Consider the following 22,666-nt stretch of genomic DNA (forward strand, 5'->3'; position numbering starts at 1 on the left):
CCACACCAAAAGTGAAGGATGTGGAAGCACACACCTCAGATTACTCCATGGAGCTCTTTTCACATAGCATGCCTGGGTTAATTAAAAATAGGGCCCATCATGTACTGGAGCAATGTAAATGGAGCAGATCAGAGACTGGAGCAGCATCTAAGGGGCCCATTATACACTGGAGCATTACAAATGGGGTCCATTATATATGGAGCATTATTGGAGCCCATCATACACTGGAGCATCATCCATGAGGCTCATCATGTACTGGAGCAATGTAAATGGGGCAGATCAGACACTGGAGCAGCATCTAAGGGGCACATTAAACACTGAAGCATTACAAATGGGGCCCATTATATATGGAGCATTATTGGAGCCCATCATACACTGGAGCATCATCCATGAATCCATGAGGCCCATCATGTACTGGAGCAATGTAAATGGGGCAGATCAGACACTGGAGCAGCATCTAAGGGGCCCATTATACACTGGAGCATTACAAATGGGGCCCATTATATATGGAGCATTATGTGGAGCTCATCAGATACTGTATGGAACATTATATGTGACTAATTATTTGGTATGGAGAAATATATGGGGCTCATTATTCTATATGGTGCACAATGTGGTGGCCATAACACTGTATGGAGTAATATACTGTCCTGTTTTTGAGCTATTGTACAATTTAAAATAGATCAGTCATGTCATGTAAGCAGTGAAGAATGTGTCATTGTACTATACCTATATTTCTGTGGCATATCGGAGCATCATAAGTTGTGGTATGTGTTAAAGGGGCGCACTGACACTCTTTGGCCCAGGGCACACGAAAACCTGTTGCCAGCCCAACCCCCCCACAACTTTACCCAAATAACCCCCAGTTTCCAATGCGTAACTATTATTAGGAAGTAAATTAAGGTTGACAAGCTTCAGTTATAAGAATTGATGTTTTTGGCATTGAAATAGGCACCGTAGGTGTGTTTACTGTCTTCCACTCCCTGCCGACTTTCCTTCCCGATTGACTTGCATTGGGTTTTGTGGAAAAGTCGGACCGATTTCATTCGACCCGACTTTTGCGAAAGTCGGGTTTCATGAAACCTGGCTCGACCCAAAAAAAGGCAAAGTCCCTCATCTCTAGCTTCAAACATAAAGATACAGAGCTGCAGTGTTAGGACTTCCTGATACTCTTGTTACCGAATTGCCGCTATTTGAACCCTTGCATTTCACTTTGCCATTTATACTGTTTAACCCTTCACCTCCCTGCATGGAGTATTCCCTGTAAATAAACCTGTTAACCCTTGCTCTGCCTCCCATCTGTCACTGCATCCCACGTTCCTGTGATTTCTACACTTGGCGCAGTCGGCAGGATGCAGTCTCTGGATGCAGGGGTGGCAGCAAGGGCCAGTATACCGCTGGGGGCAGTATGGAGCAACTTCCAGAAATTTACTGGAAGTAACACCATGTTGTGGAGCTGGATTGAGCTGGTCAGGGGGATGATGAGGATGTACAGCATGACCCCTGCGTTAGAGGCAGAGGTTGCCTAGATGGCCCTAGATGGAGAAGGAAAGGATTCTGTCATGCTATGACCTCCCCATGAGCAAGACACTTTGGGCAAGGTGTTACGGATACTAAAGGAGACACTTGGTGACCCCACGGACGTAGGGGAGTTATGCATGTGTTTATTCAGGTGTATTCAAAGAGAGGGGGAGACTGTGATGCAGCATATGAACGCGCTATAGGAAATCCACACTGCTATTACTAAGAAAGACAGCGCAGGCATAGGACCCTCTGACCTAGTACTGCGAGACCAGTTGGTGACAGAGACATGCTGTTAAAGCAGACTTTGCGAACAAACCCACACATGTTTACTGAAGTGGCGTGCGAAGTGTGCATATGTGAGCAGGAGGTTGCAGCCTTGTCAGGAATGGTCCAGTGTTGCGGAATACCCACCCCGAACGAGGAAGAGCCAAAGTGGTCCTGCAAATTATGGCAAGGAATGCAAAAAATATGGGAAGAATTTGAAAGCCTGAAGAAAAGCCTTGCTGCTGTGTTGAAGCCCAGCATCATACCCCGAAGTAATTCATGGCGAAGATAGAAAACAATTAGAAACCCAGTGGATCTGGACACTGAATACTGTGTCCCCACTGGGTCTGAATGAGAGTTTATCTTTTATTCCATTTTTATAAAATACCCTTGTACTTTTTTAATTCCGTTTGTATTTATTTTAGATCCTTTGGTCGGCACTTTGTATTCTTATGGACCGCATATTTCTGAGAAAGAGGAAACAGTGACAAGATCTTCTCGTATACATCATGATACTGAATGTGGATGGATATAGAAATATACTTTTTTAGCAATATACATATATATATAATATTATGTATAATATGTTATCTCCTCCTTTTTTCGCACTGTACACAATTATTACCTTGTAACAATCGTGCACTCGGAGTATTAATTATATCTAGATACATATTACTATGTGAATACGTGCACCTCTTTTTAGCACTATTTAGATTAATTTATCTTGCAATGGTGATACATTTTGAGTTTTGTAGTATATATGGAGAGATATATATATATATTTTTCTTATATACTTCTCCTATTTCCCTATTATTATGTTTTAGCACTGTTCTCACATTATTCTATGTACTATACACTTTTTTCTTTTTTTATTCATTAAATTGTTGTCACAATTAGTGTCATCTCCACATGCTATATGTGAATTGTTTATTCCCTTAGTATTGTTTATTCACTTATCTTTATTTATTATTATTTTTATTTCTCATTTTATTCTTTTTTCTATTGGATTCTATACTCCCACATACATATTGTGGCGTTATGCTGGACAAGCGGTCCTCTTGTAGCTATCGCTGCATTTACACTTCCTCTTACTTTCTTCCTGGATGGGCCCTTGTGCGCGTGCGCCGCCTAGGCGCCGGTGGTTCACATGGCGACGGCGTCTCTTCATGCCCTGACACGCCGGGTTCACCCGGCAGTGTTTTGTCATGTGACGCCGCGCGCGATGTGTCTTCCGGGTCGCGGCGGCGGCGCATGCGCCGTTCTGTGGCCCACCCGATATTGACTTCACTATAAATGGAAGTGCCGGCTATTAGTATCTTCTCCCCCTGAAGAAGGTAATTCATTCCGAAACGCGCGTCGGGGCGCGTCACCAGGCACATTATACAGCTCACCAGGTAGTTGTTCATCCCCTGATTTTTATTTTGTGGTTTCCACACAATCAGTGTGGTTTCTTCTGCACACTTTTTGTCAATTTTGGTTTGATTATGTGCGTCTTCACAATTTTTATCTTATATTGACTATTGTTGTGTCACTCCATTTGTACATTATTATATACACAACATTCATATATATTTTATACCTCACTATATAATTTTTTCTTTTCATTTTTTTTCATCACCTTTTTATCTTTGGGGTCTATATAGAAATATACAACTATTACCTGTTTATTATTGAGCTTGTTTCTATATTTTTACATGGTTATATATCAAGCTTCATGCTACAACATATTATATTATGATACCGTGTACATGCCTGGTATGTCTTTCTTTTAATTGTTTTATGTGTATACCCATATTTTAATAAAGGGTATTTTAATTATAACCGCACTTTGTTGCATATATTTTATCTATTTTCACCTGCCACCTTGCCGGTTTTTCTTCCCCCATATTCAGTGTGTATAGTCAAGATAGAGGAGAGGTGCGGAGTATCAGAAGTACCCCAGCAGTCACCCCGAAATTTACTTCCAGGTCGTGGGGTGAAGAGCATTCGCAGATGGGATACGCTTCCCACAGAGGTCGACGATCCAGAAGGAAGCGCCCACCAGACAGGCATGGAAGTGAGTGCTGGATATGCGGAAGAGTGGGACACCTGTCTAGAAATTACCCTACCAGAGTCTGACAACGGTGGCGGAACGCTCACTCCTCCGAAGGTCCTGCTAATAGGAGAGCGCGTCGCCCCTGGAGTGATTGGTATGACAGGAAGGGGGGAGCCCCACCCAGAGCAAGGCAGAGCCATGACATTGGACGCCAAGAAGAGGTGGAGATGGTGTTGACCGTTTACGGTGAAATGTCTGCGCAGCTCAGGCTCGTGGAGGCATCGACTCGAGTAGTCCTTTGGAGTATGTCGCTACCTTGCTTGCTACCAGTTCATGAAGGAAGGGAGATGAAACAGCTGTGTGAGGCAGAGAGTGAGACTGAGGAGCGGAGGATGAAGGAGACGGCTGTGAAGTTGGTGAAGGCAGACAAACAGCTGCAGAACTCCTAGACGGTAAGGTGAAGAGTCTGATGCTGGAGCTTCATGACAACACAGAGGTCGAAATTGACTGTGTTAAAAACCCTCCAGAAGCGAAGAGTGGATCTGTGAGGAGTCGACCGACTACTGGCGGAGACTGAGAGTCAGCTGAAGGACATGCGGGAGAAGACAATGGAATCAGTTGAAATACATAACGTAACAGTGGAAAGTTCGTCTGTGGAATTTGATCCTACAGCTATTGATGATGAAGAGGAATAATTTCTCAACTTGACTGACGAGCAACTCCTAGACAGTTTCTTTTGGCAGATGGTGGAAGAAGAAAGGCAGGAGAGGACGTGAAAATTGTGGGGATCTGTCCCCCCTCAGAAGTGGAAAGAGGAGCATGAAGAGTTCTCGCCCGTAGAATGGCGAGCTAAAAGAGAGGGGGAATGTAAGGAGGTTGACAAGCTCATGGGTACCTTCGTGCTGGGTCCGGAACTAAAAGGGCTGCATCCTTTGTTCCCAGAGGGAAGCCTGAGTGAGGCAGACCTTCCTTTGCAGCCTCGGGGAAGCCCTAGTCAGACAGAGTTTCCTGCTGTCCCAAGGGCACACAGCGTCAGAGGTATAAGAAGAGAAAGCACACGAAACAGGAGAGTCTGGCACTGGCTGAGTGCAGTGCAGAGGTCAGTGCAGAGAGCAGCGTGCAAAGCGGTGAGCGGCGCATCCTGCTTCCTCCACCAGAGGGTACCTGTGTGACAATGGGCCATATAGAAGGAGCCCCGGTTGCCTGCAGAGAGCCGTCCAGAGCAGAGCCATGCCAGTGGAGCAGAGCCAAACAGGGTGCTGCAGCAGCCAAGGAGAGGAGTGCTGCATCCGGGGAGCACCGGGGCCACACAGACCAGCGACCGCTGTCACCCACTGTCAACAACGGTGTCCGGAGAGAGACGGGCAGTGTGTGCCCGGTGACCGTCATAAAGCTAGGTGCCAGATGCTTCAGGATAGTGAATATCGTGCGTGGGCTGCCTGAAAAAGACCGGGAGCATGACCGTTATCCACACCCCGAATGTGCTAGAGAATATCTACCCCGACACGTTTGAACTGACTTGACCAGTGCATATTTTGCAGAGCCAGGCTGGGCTCGTATAGGACTGTGGCCCTCACCGTTGTTTAGCCACTACAGTATAAGGACTACAGGCAGTGGAAGGTTCCGGAGACCAACCACTGTCACCAGAAGACGGGGTATAGTCGTTTGCTGTACCACTCTAGAAAAGACATCACGACCGCCATTGCTGGTGCTATTGAGTGTGCAGCAGGCGCAGCAGTGTTAGGACTTCCTGATACTCTTGTTACCGAATTGCCATTATTTGATCCATTGTATTTCACTTCGCCATTTATACTGTTTAACCCTTCACCTCCCTGCATGGATTATTCACCTTCAAATAAACCTGTTAACCCTTGCTCTGCCTCCCGTCTGTCACTGCATCCTGCGATCCTGCGATTTCTACACATATTTCACGGTTGGGATGTTGTTCTTGGTGTTGTACTCATACTTATTCTTTCTCCATACATGGCGAGTGGAGATGATACTAAAAAGATCTATTTTGGTCTCATCTGACCACATGGATCATCCAGATGGTCCTTGGTGAACATCAAATGGGCCTACACATGTGCTGTCGTGAGCAGGGGGACCTTGTGTGCCCTGCATTATTTTAATCCATGACAGTGTAGTGTATTAGTGTATTAGTGATGCTAATGTCTGAGACTGTGGTCTCAGCTCTCACCAGGTCATTGATGAGGTCCTCTCTTGTAGTTCTGGGCTGATTCTTGACCTTTCTTCTAATCATCCTTACCCCACGAGGCAAAATCTTTCTTGGAGTCCCAGACTGAGGAAGATAGACAGTCATCTTGCGTTTCTTCCATTTTCTGATAATTATGCTAATAATTGTGCTAATCTTAGGGAAAAATAATAAAATTAAAAAAAATGTATTTATTTTCATTTTCCCATTAGGCTTAGGGTTAGGGCTAGGGCTAGGGTTAGAGTTAGGGCTTGGGTTAGGGCTAGGGTTAGGGCTAGGGCTGAGATTAGGGTTAGGGGTGTGTTGGGGTTAGGGTTGCAGTTAGAATTGGGGGGTTTCCACTGTTTAGGCACATCAGGTGCTCTCCAAATGCAACATGGTGTCTAATCCCAAGTCTGCATTGAAAAAGTCATACAGTGCCCCTTCCCTTCCAAGCTCTGCCATGTGCCCAAACAGTGGTTTACCCACACATGTGGGGTATCAGCCTACTCAGGACAAATTGCTCAACAACTTTTGGTGTCCAATTTCTCTTGCTACCCTTGGGAAAATAAAAAATTGGGGGCAAAAATATCATTTTTGGGGAAAAAAATATGAAAATATGACTTTTTTATTTTTATGGCTCTATGTTATATACGTCTGTGAAGCACTTGGGGTTCAAAGTGCTCACCACACATCTAGATAAGTTCCATGGGGGGTCTAGTTTCCAAAATGGGGTCACTTGTGGGGGGTTTCAACAGTTTAGGCACATCAGAGGCTCTCCAAATGTGACATGACACCAGCAGACCATTCCATGAAAGTCTGCATTCCAAAACGTCTCTACTTCCCTTCCCATGCCCATACAGTAGTTTTCTCCCCCATATGGGGTATCAGCATACTCAGTACAAATTGGACAACAACTTTTGGGGTCCAATTTTTCCTGTTACCCTTGGGAAAATAAAAAAAATTGGGGACTAAAAGATCATGTTAGTGGAAAAAATATGATTTTTTTTATTTTCATGCCCAGGAGTTATAAACTACTATGAAGCACTTGGGGGTTTAAAGTGCTCACCACACATCTAGATAAGTTCCTTGGAGAGTCTAGTTTCCAAAATTGTGTCATTTGTGGGGGGTTTCTACTGTTTTGGCACATCAGGGGCTTTCCAAATGCAACAAGGCGTCAAATCTCAATTCCAGCTAAAAAAGTCAAATGGTGCTGCTTCCCTTCCGAGCTCTGCCATGCGCCCAAATAGTCGTTTACCCCCTCATATGGGATATCAGAGTACTCAGGAAAAATTGCACAATAACTTTCAGGGTCCTGTTACCCTTGGCAAAATAAAAATTGGGGTGAAAAGATCATGTTTGTGGAAAAAATATGATTTTTTAATTTTACGGCTGCACGTTATAAACTTCTGTGAAGCCTCTTGGGGTTCAAAGTTCTCACCACACATCTAGATAAGTTCCTTGGGGGGTCTAGTTTCCAAAATGGTGTAATTTGTGGGGGGTTTCCACTGTTTTGGCACATCAGGGGCTCTCCAAACGTGACTTGGCGTCCGATCTGAATTCCAGCCAATTTTGCAGTGAAAACGTCAAACGGCACTTGTTCCCTTCCGAGCTCTGCCAATGCGCTAAAACATTGTCAGATATCAGTGTACTCAGGACAAAATGCACAATAACTTTTGCAGTCCAATATCTCCTGTTACCGTTGGTAAAATAAAAAAAATTGGACCTGAAGTAATTTTTTTGTGAAAAAAAGTTAAATGTTCATTTTTTTTTAAACATTCAAAAAATTCCTGTGAAGCACCTGAAGGGTTAATAAACTTCTTGAATGTGGTTTTGAGCACCTTGAGGGGTGCAGTTTTTAGAATGTCACTTTTGGGTATTTTTTATGATATAGACCCCTCAAAGTGACTTCAAATGTGATGTGGTCCCTAAAAATAAAATGGTGTTGTAAAAATAAGAAATCGCTGGTCAACTTTTAACCCTTATAACTTCCTAACAAAAAAAATTTTGGTTCCCAAATTGTGCTGATGTAAAGTAAACATGTGGAAAATGTTATTTATTAAGTTTTTTGTGTGCCATATCTCTGTGATTTAAGGGCATAAAAATTCAAATTTGGAAAATTGTGAAATTTTTCAAAATTTTTGCCAAATTTCCATTTTTTTCACAAATAAACGCAAGTTATATCAATGAAATTTTACCACTACCATGAAGTACAATATGTCATGAGAAAACAATGTCAGAATCACCGGGATCCATGGAAGCATTCCAGAGTTATTACCTCATAAAGTGACAGTGGTCAGATTTGTAAAAATTGGCCCGGTTATTAACGTGCAAACCACCCTCGGGGGTAAAGGGGTTAAAGAAAAACTAACAGGTCTGTGAGAGCAAGAATTCTTGCTGGTTGGTGATCAAATACTTATTTCATGCAATAAAATGCAATTTCATTATTTAAAAATCATACAATGTGATTTTCGCTTTTTTATTTTTAGATTTTGCAAAATCATCAGTGTATCAAATACATATTTTCTCCTCTAGATAGATAGAGTTAAAAGACAAGAAAATTCTAAAGATCCAATTACTTATTTCAAGGGAATGTGTTTTTCTAAGATCCTAATTATATCTTGTAGTAGAGAATCATGTGATTCTTGACGTTCGGTGCTCTTAGTGAATCTAATAGCATCCATTTTAATAATGTTTTCATTCAAACCACTTCATAAGTCAGATGACATACTTTGGCTATTCCATGCCATGAATATGCTTAGACAAAAATGATATTAATATACTGTATATATAATTTGTATATATATAATGTATATATATATACTGTATATAAAAGGAAATGGAAATAAATCCAGATATTTTTACTCCCAGTCAGAGGCGTAGCTAGGGTTTCAGTTCGGAGTGGGGGGGAAACTTCTGAGTGGGCCCCTGTTACGTGTTACAGAACCACTCAGCACCCAGAATATGTTGTGCAGTTATATGCATGTATAATAGGTTCCATGTGAGATGCATGTCCCTAATGCATCAGTTCACAGGCTGCGCCCCGGGGCAGAGGGGACACAATATTCTCCTTTTGTCCGCCCTCCCCCCACCTTTGTAATTCCCACAGTAAACATCGGCAGGCTCCAGCCACCTGCGGCTTTTGTAATGTATGTCTGGCCTGCCGCTTTTCTATTGGCTGGCCCTCTGTATCTGTGTGATATATTCTGTGTCCTGTGAGTAAAGTGTTGTCAGACTGGAAATACATGGAGAAGCAGTGTTCTTTTATATGCACCCATGTAACCAAGGAATTCCAGCCAGCGTCATTCATTCAGACTCCAGCCAACGCAGAGCGGACCTCCGAAAACACGGGGTGGTACTGAAAGAGGTACCCCAGCTTGGTAGACCCCGTTAGACTGGTGGCAGCGGCGGGATATGTTACCCCTTCTACAGGAGGAAAGGAATTAATGGAAAACAACTACCAGAAGTTAAAGAGGACTACATTAAAAGATCTGGTGGAAGCCCGAGGGTTGATCGCCAGCAACAAAACAAAAGCGGATTTGATAGCAGCAAGCATGGAACACGACAGTGCAGCGCCCCCCAATGTGAACGTGGAGGAGACCGAATTGCAGAGGGAGGTAAAGAACAGATTGGCGTTCTATGGTCCAAACCCTGCAGTAGAGATCATATGAGAGGTGATGGCTGTTGTGCATACTGATCTGAAGGAAAAGATGGCCGAGTGGACCAGGATAGAGCTAGCCAAGATGGAGATGGCAGAGCGGACCAAAGTGGAGCTGGCCAAGATGGAGATGGCAGAGTGGAGAGAGGAGAGTCAGCGAGCAGGGGGAGCTCTGGCCTTCGACCAGGTACCTTCAACAGTAAGCCACAAAAAGATCCAGTATAATGCCTTCTGACAGTTGGGGGAGGCAGAGGAAGACATTCTTTCTGCAGGACTTTGAGCGGCAGTGTGCCCTTCATCAAGTGAAGCCGGAGGAACGGGTTCAGATTCTGGCCAGCAAGCTGACAGGCCGGGCAGCGGACACCTATCGCACGGTACCTGATGAGGACTGTATGGACTATGAGCGGATCAAAGAAGTGATCTTGGCCCGGTATGCGCTGACACCAGAGGCATACCGCCAAAAGTTCCGCGGACTTATAAAACGTGTAACCGATACCCACGCTGAATGGGCCTGTAAATTACGGCGGTCACTGCTACAGTGGGTACAAGGGAGCCAAGCAACCACTAAGGAGGACGTCCTCCAGCTCTTCTTGTTAGAACGATTCTTTAATAGACTAACCCCTGAGACACAGGAATGGCTTTGGGACAGGCGGCCAACGACTCTTGAGGAAGCCGCTCGTCTGGCTGATGAACATCATGATGCCAGGAGGCCGCAGTTGTCCGGATCAAAGATGGTCACTAGGGACCCGCCCATGGACCTAGAGGGCCCCAAACCACCGAAGATTGTAGGGGACCAGCTAGAAACCCGGCCTACCACAGTCCCCCTGGGGCGCGATGCCACACCTGCTGTCAGCTGGGCCACCTGCAAAGACAATGTCCCAACCGGACTCAGCATACCCAGTGGCCAAAGGCGGGAGTAGCTACCTTCAGCCGGGCTGTTGTACACTGCTACCAAGGTGAAGCTGACCCGGCATTGGGGGCTACGACTAACCAAGGGGTGGAAGAGATGGAGGAAGAGCTGCATGAAGTAGACCCCGTGCAGGCAGCCCGGGCAGATAATCGACAACAGCATCGACAGGTCGTGTGGGTTAATGGGAAACGTATGCAGGGACTAAGAGATTCTGGAGCAACTTTGACCCTTGTGAAGCCTCATCTCGTCCGGGACCAAGAGAAGACGGACCGGACAGTGGCAGTCCGTGTAGCAGGGGGAGTCATACATCGACTGCCCACTGCCAGGATTCACCTGAACTGGGAAGTCGGGGATGGCCTTGTTGAGGTCGGCTTGATAGAGGATTTGCGTGCAGACATCTTGCTGGGAAATGACTTGGAGCCCATGTTGTCTGCATTCTCGGTGGCCCCTCTGGCTGAGACATATCCTGTGACCACCTGGAGACAAGCTCGAGCTGCGGAGGCGGAATCACCCTCAGAGGAGGCCCAGGTAAGACATCCCAGCCCTACACGTATTCCCATAGCCAGAAACATTTCTTGGGCCACCCCAGATGAATTTAAGAGGGAGTTACTTGAGGATCCTTCATTAGAGGGATATCGTGGGAAGGCACAGGAGGGGAAAGGGGTACTGGAAGGGGAACAGTTTGTATGGAAGCAGGGACTCCTCTACCGGATCACAGAGCAGCACCACACAGGCACGAGCCCCACTATAAAACGACAGCTGGTAGTTCCCAAGAAGTATAGGCAGGAGCTACTGCGAATCTCTCATGACATACCCTTAGCCGGGCACTTCGGCGTCAGTCGCACCAGGCATCGTCTGACACTAAACTTCTTTTGGCCGGGGGTAACCTATGATGTTCGTCAGCACTGCCAGACCTGTGACAGTTGCCAGCGCATTGGCAAGATGGGGGATCGATGCAAGGTCAAATTACGCCCCCTCCCCATTGTGGAGGAACCATTTAGCCGAGTAGCGGTCAATCTGATAGGGCCGTTAGCCAAACCCAGTCAGTCAGGGGAAAAGTATATATTGACAGTGGTAGATTATGCCACACGGTATCCAGAGGCGGTTGCGTTACCTAACATACTGGCAGAGACGGTGGTGGCCGCCCTGCTCCAGGTGTTCTCATGGGTTGGATTTCCATGGGAGATTATCTCGGATCAGGGTACCCAGTTTACAACAGAGGTGACCAACCAACTGTGGAAGCTGTGCGGCGTAAAGTCCATTAGAAGCGCCCCGTACCACCCGCAAACCAATGGGTTGTGTGAATGCTTTAACGGGACATTAAAACAGCTCATTGGGACTTTTACCAGGACATACAGGGACTGGGAGAAATTCTTGCAACACCTCCTGTTTGCCTATCGGGAGGTGACCCAAGAATCCACGGGGTTCTCCCCGTTCGAGCTGGTATACGGGAGACGGGTAAGGGGACCCCTAGACTTAGTGCTGGAACACTGAGAAGGGGAAGACCTCATAGAAGGGGTATCTATTGTACCCTATGTGCTGGAATTCCAGAACCGCCTACAGGAGCTGACTCGGGCTGTACGTGAGAACATGCAGGCGACCCAGCGGCACCAGCGCATATGGTACGATCGGAGGGCCAGAAAGCGCACTTTGGAAATAGGACAGAAGGTCCTGGTGTTAGAGCCCACTAAGCAGAATAAGTTTAACGCTGCATGGCAGGGGCCCTACCAGGTAGTGGGGAAAATAGCCGACACAACCTATAATGTCGCCGATTGTGACGACCCCAGGGTTATCCGCATATTCCACGTGAATATGCTGAAGCCCTACCAGGAGCGCCCTGAAGAGGTAGTGGCCATCTGTGCACCTGAAGCAGAGGATTTAGCCGGACTTCCCTTGCTGGATGTCTTAGGGGAAAGGACTCAGTCTAAAACATGGGACCAGGTACACTTGGGTGAAGACCTAGGCCCCCGGGAGAGACAGCAGGCGGAGGAGTTGTTGAGGCAGCGACAGAGGATGTTTTTGGGGAGACCAGGGTACACTCGCCTGGCACAACACAAGGTTGAGACCCACCTGCGACAAAACCCCTTCCGCATCCCTGAGTCTGTACGAGAGGGGATGCGACAAGAGATACAAGAGATGCTGCGTTTAGGGGTCATTGAAGAGTCAGATAGTCCCTGGGCGTCCCCCATAGTGTTAGTGCCCAAGAAGGATGGGACTACACGATTTTGCGTAGACTATCGTAGGCTCAATGAGAAAACAGTGACGGATGCATACCCCATGCCGCGTGTGGATGAGTTGTTAGACCGGCTGGCGGGGGCAAAGTATTTGACCACCATCGATCTATGCAAAGGTTACTGGCAGATTCACCTTAGTCCTGACGCTATTCCCAAGTCGGCATTTGTCACCCCGTTCGGCTTATTCCAGTTTCGAGTTATGCCATTCGGGATGAAGAATGCCCCAGCGACCTTCCAAAGGCTGGCTGACCGGCTTCTGGATGGTCTCCAGGACTATGCTTGCGCCTACCTGGACGACATCGCCATCTACAGTGCGACATGGGAAGAGCATCTAAATCACCTAGAGACAGTACTGGACAGGATCCACCAGACCGGAATCACCCTGAACCCAAACAATTGTCACGTGGGCAAAGCAGAGGTTCAGTATTTAGGGCATTGGGTGGGAAGTGGGAAACAGCGACCAGAACCAGCCAAGATTGAGGCCATAGCCAAGTGGCCCATCCCACGCACTAAAACCCAGGTGATGGCATTTCTAGGGACAGCGGGGTATTACAGGAAATTCATTCCCAATTACAGCAGCGTAGCCAAGCCCCTCACTGATCTGACCCATAAGAACCAACCCCGCCAGGTAACCTGGACCTCAGAGTGTGAGGAAGCCTTCCGCCAACTAAAGGACGCCCTCACCAATACCCCTGTATTGGCCGCACCCGATCCAACTAAACATTTCCTTGTTCACACAGACGCTTCTATGTTTGGATTGGGGGCAGTACTGAGCCAAGTCGGGCCGGACGGCCAAGAACACCCGGTAGCTTACCTGAGTCGGAAACTACTGCCCCGCGAAGTAAGCTATGCGGCCATCGAGAAGGCGTGCCTGGCGGTAGTATGGGCACTCAAGAAGTTGCAACCATATTTGTATGGACGACAGTTTCCCTCCTAACGGACCATAATCCCCTAGTCTGGCTTAATCTGGTCTCCGGAGACAACTCCAGATTGCTGCGGTGGAGTTTAGCCCTACAACCTCTGGACTTCACCATCCACCACAGACCCGGCAAACAAAACGGTAACGCCGATGGACTAAGTCGACAAACGGAACTTGTACCAACCCCATAAACTTCGGTCATCCCCAAACTGATCCGTTGAGGATCAGACTGTGCATGCCGATCGCGTCGCTGAAAAGGGGAGCCGTCTTACGTGTTACAGAACCACTCAGCACCCAGAATATGTTGGGCAGTTATATGCATGTATAATAGGTTCCATGTGAGATGCATGTCCCTAATGCATCAGATCACAGGCTGCGCCCCTGGGCAGAGGGGACACAATAGTCTCCTTTTGTCCGCCCTCCCCCCACCTTTGTAATTCCCACAGTAAACATCGGCAGGCTCCGGCCACCTGCGGCTTTTGTAATGTATGTCTGGCCTGCCGCTTTTCTATTGGCCGGCCCTCTGTATCTGTGTGATATATTCTGTGTCCTGTGAGTAAAGTGTTGTCAAACTGGAAATACATGGAGAAGCAGTGATCTTTTATATGTGCCCATGTAAACAAGGAATTCCAGCCAGCGTCATTCATTCAGACTCCAGCCAACACAGAGTGGACCTCCGAAAACACGGGGTGGTACTGAAAGAGGTACCCCAGCTTGGTAGACCCCGTTACAGCCCCGAACCAGGTAACTGTGATTACAACTCGGTGACGCACCCTAATAGTGGATGTAGGAGATGACTGCGCTGTTACTGAAAATAATCCCTATATAAAGACCAACATTGATATTACCGCAATATGATCAGTGGTAAATACCAGTCCTACAAAACATATGTGAATACTGCACAGGTATAGTTGGTGTCTTACCGCTGAAGTTCTTTCTGATGGAATCGGTCACTTTTTCCATGCCTTTTCCATCTGGCCCAGACCGACATGACAACTCCTCCAGCCACGGCTCTGCTACAGAGAATACAACAACGACGCGTTTCACTTCTCTTATTCCAGCCCCATCACCATGTATCCCCAACCTGCACAAACCCCTCATCCTGCTGATACCCCAATGCTGAGCCGCTGCTGCTGTATGTGTCCCTTTTATTACTACACCTGATACCCCAATACTGAGCTGCTGCTGCCGTATGTGTCCCTATTACTACACCTGATACCTCAATACTGAGCCTCTGCTGCTGCCGTACGTGTCCCTATTACTGCACCTGATACCCTAATACTGAGCCTCTGCTGCTGCCGTATGTGTCCCTATTACTGCACCTGATACCCCAATGATGAGCCGCCGCTGCCGTATATGTCCCTATTACTGCACCTGATACCCCAATACTGAGCCGCTGCTGCCGTATGTGTCCCTATTACTACACCTAATATCCCAATACTGAGCCTCTGCTGCTGCCGTATGTGTCCCTATTACTGCACCTGATACCCCAATGCTGAATCGCTGCTGCCTTATGTGTCCCTATTACTGCACCTGATACCCCAATACTGAGCCACTGCTGCCGTATGTGTCCCTATTACTGCACCTGATACCCCAATACTGAGCCGCTGCTGCCGTATGTGTCCCTATTACTGCACTTGATACCCCAATCCTGAGCCGCTGCTGCCGTATGTGTCCCTATTACTGCACCTGATACCCCCTGTACACACACAGCTCTGCTCCACACACTCTATACACAAACAGCTCTGCTCCGTACACCTTGTACACACGGGGCTCTGTTCCATACACCTTGTACACATGCGGCTCTGTTCCGTACATCTTGTACACACGCAGCTCTGTTCCGTATTCCGTACACCTTGTACACACGTGCCTCTGCTACATACACGCTGTACACATGCGCCTCTGCTACGTACACGCTGTACACACACGCCTCTGCTACGAACACGCTGTACAAATGCGGCTCCGCTCCGTACACCTTGTACACATCTGGCTCCGCTCCGTGCACTTGTACACATGCGGCTCTGCTCTGTACACCTTGTACACAGACAGCTCTGCTCCCTACACCCCGTACACACTCGGCTCTGCTCCGTACACGCTGTACACATGCGGCTCTGCTCCGTACGCACTGTACACATGCGGCTCCGCTCCGTACACCTTGTATACACGTGGCTCCGCTCCGTACACCTTGCACACATGGCTCCGCTCCGTAACCTTGTACACATATGGCTCCAATCCGTACACATTGCACACACCGCTCCACTCCGTTCACCCCGTACACACACGGCTCTGCTCTGTACACCCCGACCCGTACACACTTGGCTCTGCTCCATACACAAACGGCTCCACTCACCCCATACACACGCGGCTCCGCTCATCTGTACACCTCATACATGCATATCTCTGCTCCGTACAACTTCTACACACACGGCTCCGCTCTGTGCATCTCATACACACACAGCTCTGCTACATCCACCCTGTAAAACCCTCCTGAGCCCACACAGAAACTTACTTCACCTCATCCAGCACCATGACAACCAGCACAGCAGAGCCCTGCAGCCGCTGAAGCCCCTGATCATGTGACCCCTTGACTCCGCCCCTCCCGTGACCTCATCACAGGTCCTGTGCGCACAGAATAGCCCAGGATAACATTGCTGGCTGTGAGTGGGGGGCGCACTGCTGGCACCGGGGCCCCCCACCACCTTTTTAGGGGCCCATAGCGGCTGGGTGGCAGAGTAGGGAGATCGATTCTCCCTGCTCTGCAGCAGAATGTAACTGTATGGGTGCGCTGTGCACGCCGATACAGTAGCGTAGCTCTGGTGGGCCCCCTCAGAGCTCGGGGCCCGGGGCGACCACCCCCTCTGCCCCCCCGGTAGCTACGCTACTGCTCCCAGTGGTTGACTGTAAATCTAGAGACTTTTATTTTGTCAACTCTGTGTTTAAGTAAAACCCCTCAGTGCTATATTTGATTTATAGAACTTATTCCAGTGGCTCCAACATGCTCAAAGAATGCATTTTTGTGAATTATGAAATGTTACCAATACTAAGTATTGTTCATCTTCTTAATAAAAATCGTCATCAGCTATTCTGCATCGTCAGCTCTCGATGAGTGTAATTTCCTGCATGCTAGTGAAAACCCGACTGCAGTCTGGAACAATCCTGTCTCAGTGTCCCTTGGTGTTGTTGATCCTTTCATTTCCTTCAGCCAATTCCTAGAAAGTTTTATGTTTCTCATACAGGCTGCTTATTTAAGTAAAAAAAAAAATCCTACTCACACCTTTTAGCTACAAAAAAGGTGCTTACCAATTAAAAGGATTCCAAAAATGACTAGTTAATATTATGTTATTAATAAATGTTATGTCATTCCAACATTTCTCCTAAATGTAAATTATGCTGAATAATAGACGTTAAAGTTAGTATTTTACATGTAATAAGTGACTTAGGTCAGAAGCTGGCATACACAACCAATGCGTGTCAACCTGCAGTTGCACAGAGGCCCCAGAGTTAAAATTAGGTGGTGCATTTTATCTTTAATAGAAGCTTGTTAAATGGGTTTTCCAACAAAGTACATTTTAATATATAGATCTTGGAATACTAATAAGTTCCACAAATAGATATGTTAACAAAAACTTCCTGTATTGAGATAATCTTCTTTAAATGTGCCCCTGCTTTGTACTGTGCTGTTTGTTGCGTTCAACCAAGTTCATCAAGTTCAATTACAGCTGCTTGTTTTTCTGACTGTTTTATCACAGGAGTGAGTGTTTCTGCTGTGTTTCCAGCCCTCTGAGCTCATCATAAATGAAATCAGTGACATATAAGATCAGCGGTTTCCGGAGCTCCTACATTTGAGTGACCTATCAATCGGAGACAAGTGGTAGGCAGTGGTCATCAAAAAGGCAGAGAAGCAGAAGACCTGTAAGTGCGGTGCCCACCCCACTGTGCTTGCATATCATTACACAGAGCTCCAGACATTCCTAGAAATAGAATTGAAATGTGGCACTCCAAAAATAAGAATGAAAGTTAAATTTTTTCAATGCAAACGGTGCATCATGGTGTGGAAGATCTGATGTTTCGGACAACACAACCTTTATCAAACAAACATTGTAAATGACAATAGTCATGCTATATTAGTGTACTATAAGAAAAAATGTCAAATATATGCAAATGTACATCAAGAAATGACATAAACTGTAATAAGTCATTCAATAAGGGAACAATATTGTGTGCAGGAAAGTATTACCTAGCATTATTGAATAAAAATATTGTCAGAGCTATATAAAAAAAACAAATATATACACTGGGTAGAAAAGTTGGCACATATGACACTGATAAAAACTAATACGTATTTATAATATAACAGATAACACAAAATATAATGGTGGCAAAATAGATCAATGAATCACATCGATATATATCCTAGATATGAAGTACAGGAGACAAAATATTGTCCAGATATGTGCGAGTCATGCAGTACCCCGTTCTACTGTGAAGAATCCTGGTCCCTATTTGAATAAGTCCATTTACTGTAAAAGAAATGGCATTTTTTTATAAAATGTATTTGGAATGCCGGCTAGGGGCGGGGGACTCTGACCGGGCCTTTGTCAGTTCTTCAGGGGTTTTATAACGGCAGCTGTGACCCGCTCCGTGGGCCTGGGCGTCCAATCAAATAAAGATGAGGAAGATTGTTGAAATTTAGTTGTGACGCCACCAGTATTTATTTGGCAATAAGGAAATAGCCTACACTGCTTTATGAGGCCGCTGGGGCTGTTGGTGATGCAGCAGAGTTGATACAGCTCTCCATGGGTAGAGCTATGCCCCAGGGCAATTACAGTGTTAAAGATGTTGGCAATGGTTGTAGTGCAGGGCAGATGACACAGTAAATAATCTGAAGACACAGCAGAGTGCAGTCTTCACACTTTTACTCACAGTTCTTCCAGTTACAATCCCCAACCGGGGTGCTGTGTCCACCCGGTTGGTGGTCCAACCAGCTCTCAGGTAGTTTGGAGTCCACTGTACCAGAACCCCCTTTTTATGTTGATTTCCTGGCCATCTCTCTGCGCTGGCTCCCACCTCTTCTGCCCTGCACCTTCACATGCAGTGTCCCAAGCCAGCAGCCTCGGATCCTGTCTGGCGACGTTCTCTTAGTCCCCTTGATCCTATCTGGCTGCCTTTTCAGCGAATGTGTATGGAGTTGGCTGTAGCACATACAGTCGCTACAGCTTCTGGTTTGCTAGCTGAGTTCTTAGTTTCTCCACTAGTCTGAGGCCGGTCCCCTACTGCGACCTGGTTCCTCCACCCGACTACAGTTGGCGTGGATTCGGGTGCCACGGGTGAATTCCTCATTTCCCGTGCCCCTAGGACCCCTTCTTTCTCTCCTCCTTTCTCTCAAGCTGTGCTAATCTAGGGACGTACTCCTCTCTCCTTCAGTCCCTAGCACCAACTGCCTTCTTCTTCCTGACTCCTGTTACCATGACAACTGTCCACTCCCAACTGTCAGCTTTCTCTCCAGCTGTCCTTCCCTTATCTGCTTCCTCCACCCACACCCCCTACCTAGTTCCTCCCTGGCCTGGAGATGTCTAGTGTTGTGTGCTAGTGTGCAGGTCCTGGGTAGTGCCCCCTCCTTACCCGAGAGCGAGGTACCACACCTCTGGCTGAGGTGCAGTACCTCTGTGGCGACTGGACCTTTAGGGGTACCACATATTCATGTATTCAATGTATAGATTTGTTCTTTTGATGTATCTCTATTATGACAAGATTTTCACTCAATATTGCTAGGGCAGAGTCAGGCAAACTGTAGCCCTCAGGCCACATCCAGCCCTCTGCTGGACCAAGACAGTCGAAGGGCTGAAATAGTGGCCCACGGGCTGCACCATGCCGTCACTCATTGTCCATCCACCGCTGCCTTCTGTCACTGTTATCCACATCCTCAGTATATAGACAGTGGTGAATATATTCATGGAGGATTCGGGTGCCACGGGTGAATTCCTAATTTCCCGTGCCCCTAGGACCCCTTCTTTCTCTCCTCCTTTCTCTTAAGCTGTGCTAGTCTAGGGAGGTGCTCCTCTCTCCTTCAGTCCCTAGCACCAACTGCCTTCTTCCTCCTGACTCCTGTTACTATGACAACTCTCCACTCCCAACTGTCAGCTTTCTCTCCAGCTGTCCTTCCCTTATCTGCTTCCTCCACCCACACTCCCTACCTAGTTCCTCCCTGACCTGGAGAAGTCTAGTGTGGGGGGGTTGTGTGTGGGTCCTGGGTAGTGCCCACTCCTTACCCGAAAGTGAGGTACCACACCTCTGGCTGAGGTGCAGTACCTCTGTGGCAACTGGACCTTCAGGGGTACCACATATTCATGTATTCAATGTATACATTTGTTCTTTTTTGATGTATCTCTATTATGACAAGATTTTCACTCAATATTGCTAGGGCAGAGACAGGAAAACTGTAGCCCTCAGGCCACATCCAGCCCTTTGCTGGACCAAGACAGTCGAAGGGCTGAAATAGTGGCCCACGGGTTGCACCATGCCGTCACTCATTGTCCATCCACCGCTGCCTTCTGTCACTGTTATCCACATCCTCAGTATATAGTGTTATGATTGAGTCACCGTAGGAGGCAAAAATAGAAATGCTAGCTAAGTCCAGAAAACCAGAGAAGTTGGCAGCTATCGGATTGCAGACCCCTGAACCTATCAACACAACTAGCAGTAGCCGTGGGGGGCTCCTACGATGCCCTAGACCCCTCGATCACAGCCGGAGGTCTACATAGCCTAAAGACAGAAAGGGAAATCTAAACTGCCCCAGAGCAGACCCCAAAGCAAAAGGCAGCCCCCCACATATAATGACGGTGAAGCAAGAAGAAAGAACAAAACACAGACAGAAAGATAGACTGAGCAAAGATGGGGCCCCAGCTACCTTAGATAGGAAAGGACAGGAAGGCTGCTGTCTGCAATCCGTGAAAAAACCCTATGAAAATAAGAGCCAACAACTGACAGTAAAAAAGGCCCTGAAGACGCTAGGCTTCAAAAAAGGCTATGTCAGTACTCAGGAATATTCTGAAGACAGAGCAACAGGCAAAAGGAGATTCAGCTCACCCCAGCAGGGAATGGCAGAATCCAGAAAAGCAAGGAAAACAAAACACTAATGCAAAAAAGCAAAGCAGAAATCTTAGCTTTAGATGAGCAGGAATCAGACTGGTTTCCTAGAAGTCCACAGAGAAATCACCCGCAGGCCAGAAGGGCGTCGGCAGCCTTATATCCAGTCATTAGCTCCACTCAGCCAGTCATCATAATCAGCCCCAGGTGTTTGACAATCAGGCTCACTACCTTTCTTCACCAGAAGAGGGAGTTCCTCGGGCCTCAGTAGTGAAGGGGAAAATGAATTCACAACAATATAGACAGTGGTGAATATATTCATGGAGGACAGAGCCGCCAGCTCCTTTCTCCACAAACCAGTGGTTGAGACTGAGATAGTAGATGAAATTGCATCACTTTATCTCATCTGCTGTGCATAGAGTCAATGCACATGAGACAGGAGCAGAGCGCTGGGGGAACGCGAGCGAGTTGTGAGTTTTTTTATATTTGTGCATGGGATGTTTGCATGTATCTAGGGGGCTTTGTGGGGGCTCATACTACATCTAGGGGGCTATATGAGGGCACTTGCTGTATATTGGAGGTTATATGAGGTTCACACTGTATATAGGGGCTACATGAAGGCACATATTGTGTATAGGAGGCTATGTGGGGTTTCATAATGTGTATAGGCTCTATGTGGTGGCTCATAATGTATCTAGTGTGCTATGTGGGATACACACTGTATATAGGGGGTTATGTTGGGGCACATACTCTATATAGGAGGCTATATGGGGGATCATACTGGACATTACTGCTATGTGAAGGCTCATATTGTATATAAGAGGCAATGTAGAGGCTCATATTGTATTAATGGGGCTGTGTGGGGGTTCATACTGTATATTGGAGGCTATGTGGGGAAACATACTGCATATAGGAGGATATGTGGGGGTTCATACTGTATATAGGGAGCTATGTGGTGACTCATAGAGTATATATGAGGCCATGTGGGGGCTCGTATTGTATATAGAGAGACTATGGGGCCTCATACTATATGTAGGAGGCTATGTGTCACGCTCACACCCTGACTGGTGGGAGTGAGCCAGGGGGGTTGTGGCCACACTGTGCCACAAACTAAACTACCCTGGAAGAGGCGTGACTAAGGCAGCTGCCTTGGTTTTCACTGCAGCCTCTGATGGTGAGGTCAGGCTTGTGCGGCAGGCAGCTGCCAGGTGCCACTCTAGGGTGGTGTTTGGCTGTGGCTGCTGATCCTACTTGGGGAGACAGTACAGGTGACAGGCACGAGTGGCAGACAGGCAGGTGAGCACGGCAGGCACAGCTGAGACACAAGCAGGCAGGCACGGCTGAGACATAGGCAGGCGGGCACGGCTGAGACACTGGCATGCGGGAACAGCTGAGACACTGGCAGGTGGGCATGACTGAGACTCTGGCAGGTGGGCACAGCTGAGACACTGGCAGGCGGGCATGGCTGAGACACATAGGCAGGGACCAACTGGAAAGGCATAGGGACATGGGCAGGAAGGAGTGGTATTTTGAATAGGTGTGTATGGAGGAATAGATAGGGTCCTGTTCACACAGGAGGAGAAGCACAAGGCTGTGGAGAAGAGCTGCAGCGCAGCCAGAGGAAGAGGTTCTGCAGCAGCTGAACCAGAACAACAGCAGAACCGCAAGAGTATGGAGCACAGGCAGAGCCACTAAAGTTCAGAGTAGGCAGAGCTGCAAGTGTGCGGAGCACAGGCAGAGCCGCAAGAGTGAGGAGCACAGGCAGAACCACAAGAGTGCAGAGCACAGGCAGAGCTTCAAGAGTATGGCGCACAGGCAGAGCCGCAAGAGTGCGGAGCACAAGC

The sequence above is a fragment of the Dendrobates tinctorius genome, unplaced genomic scaffold, assembly GCF_039654945.1.
Source record: "Dendrobates tinctorius isolate UK_male_01 unplaced genomic scaffold, ASM3965494v1 ptg000007l, whole genome shotgun sequence".
Lineage (NCBI taxonomy): Eukaryota > Metazoa > Chordata > Amphibia > Anura > Dendrobatidae > Dendrobates > Dendrobates tinctorius.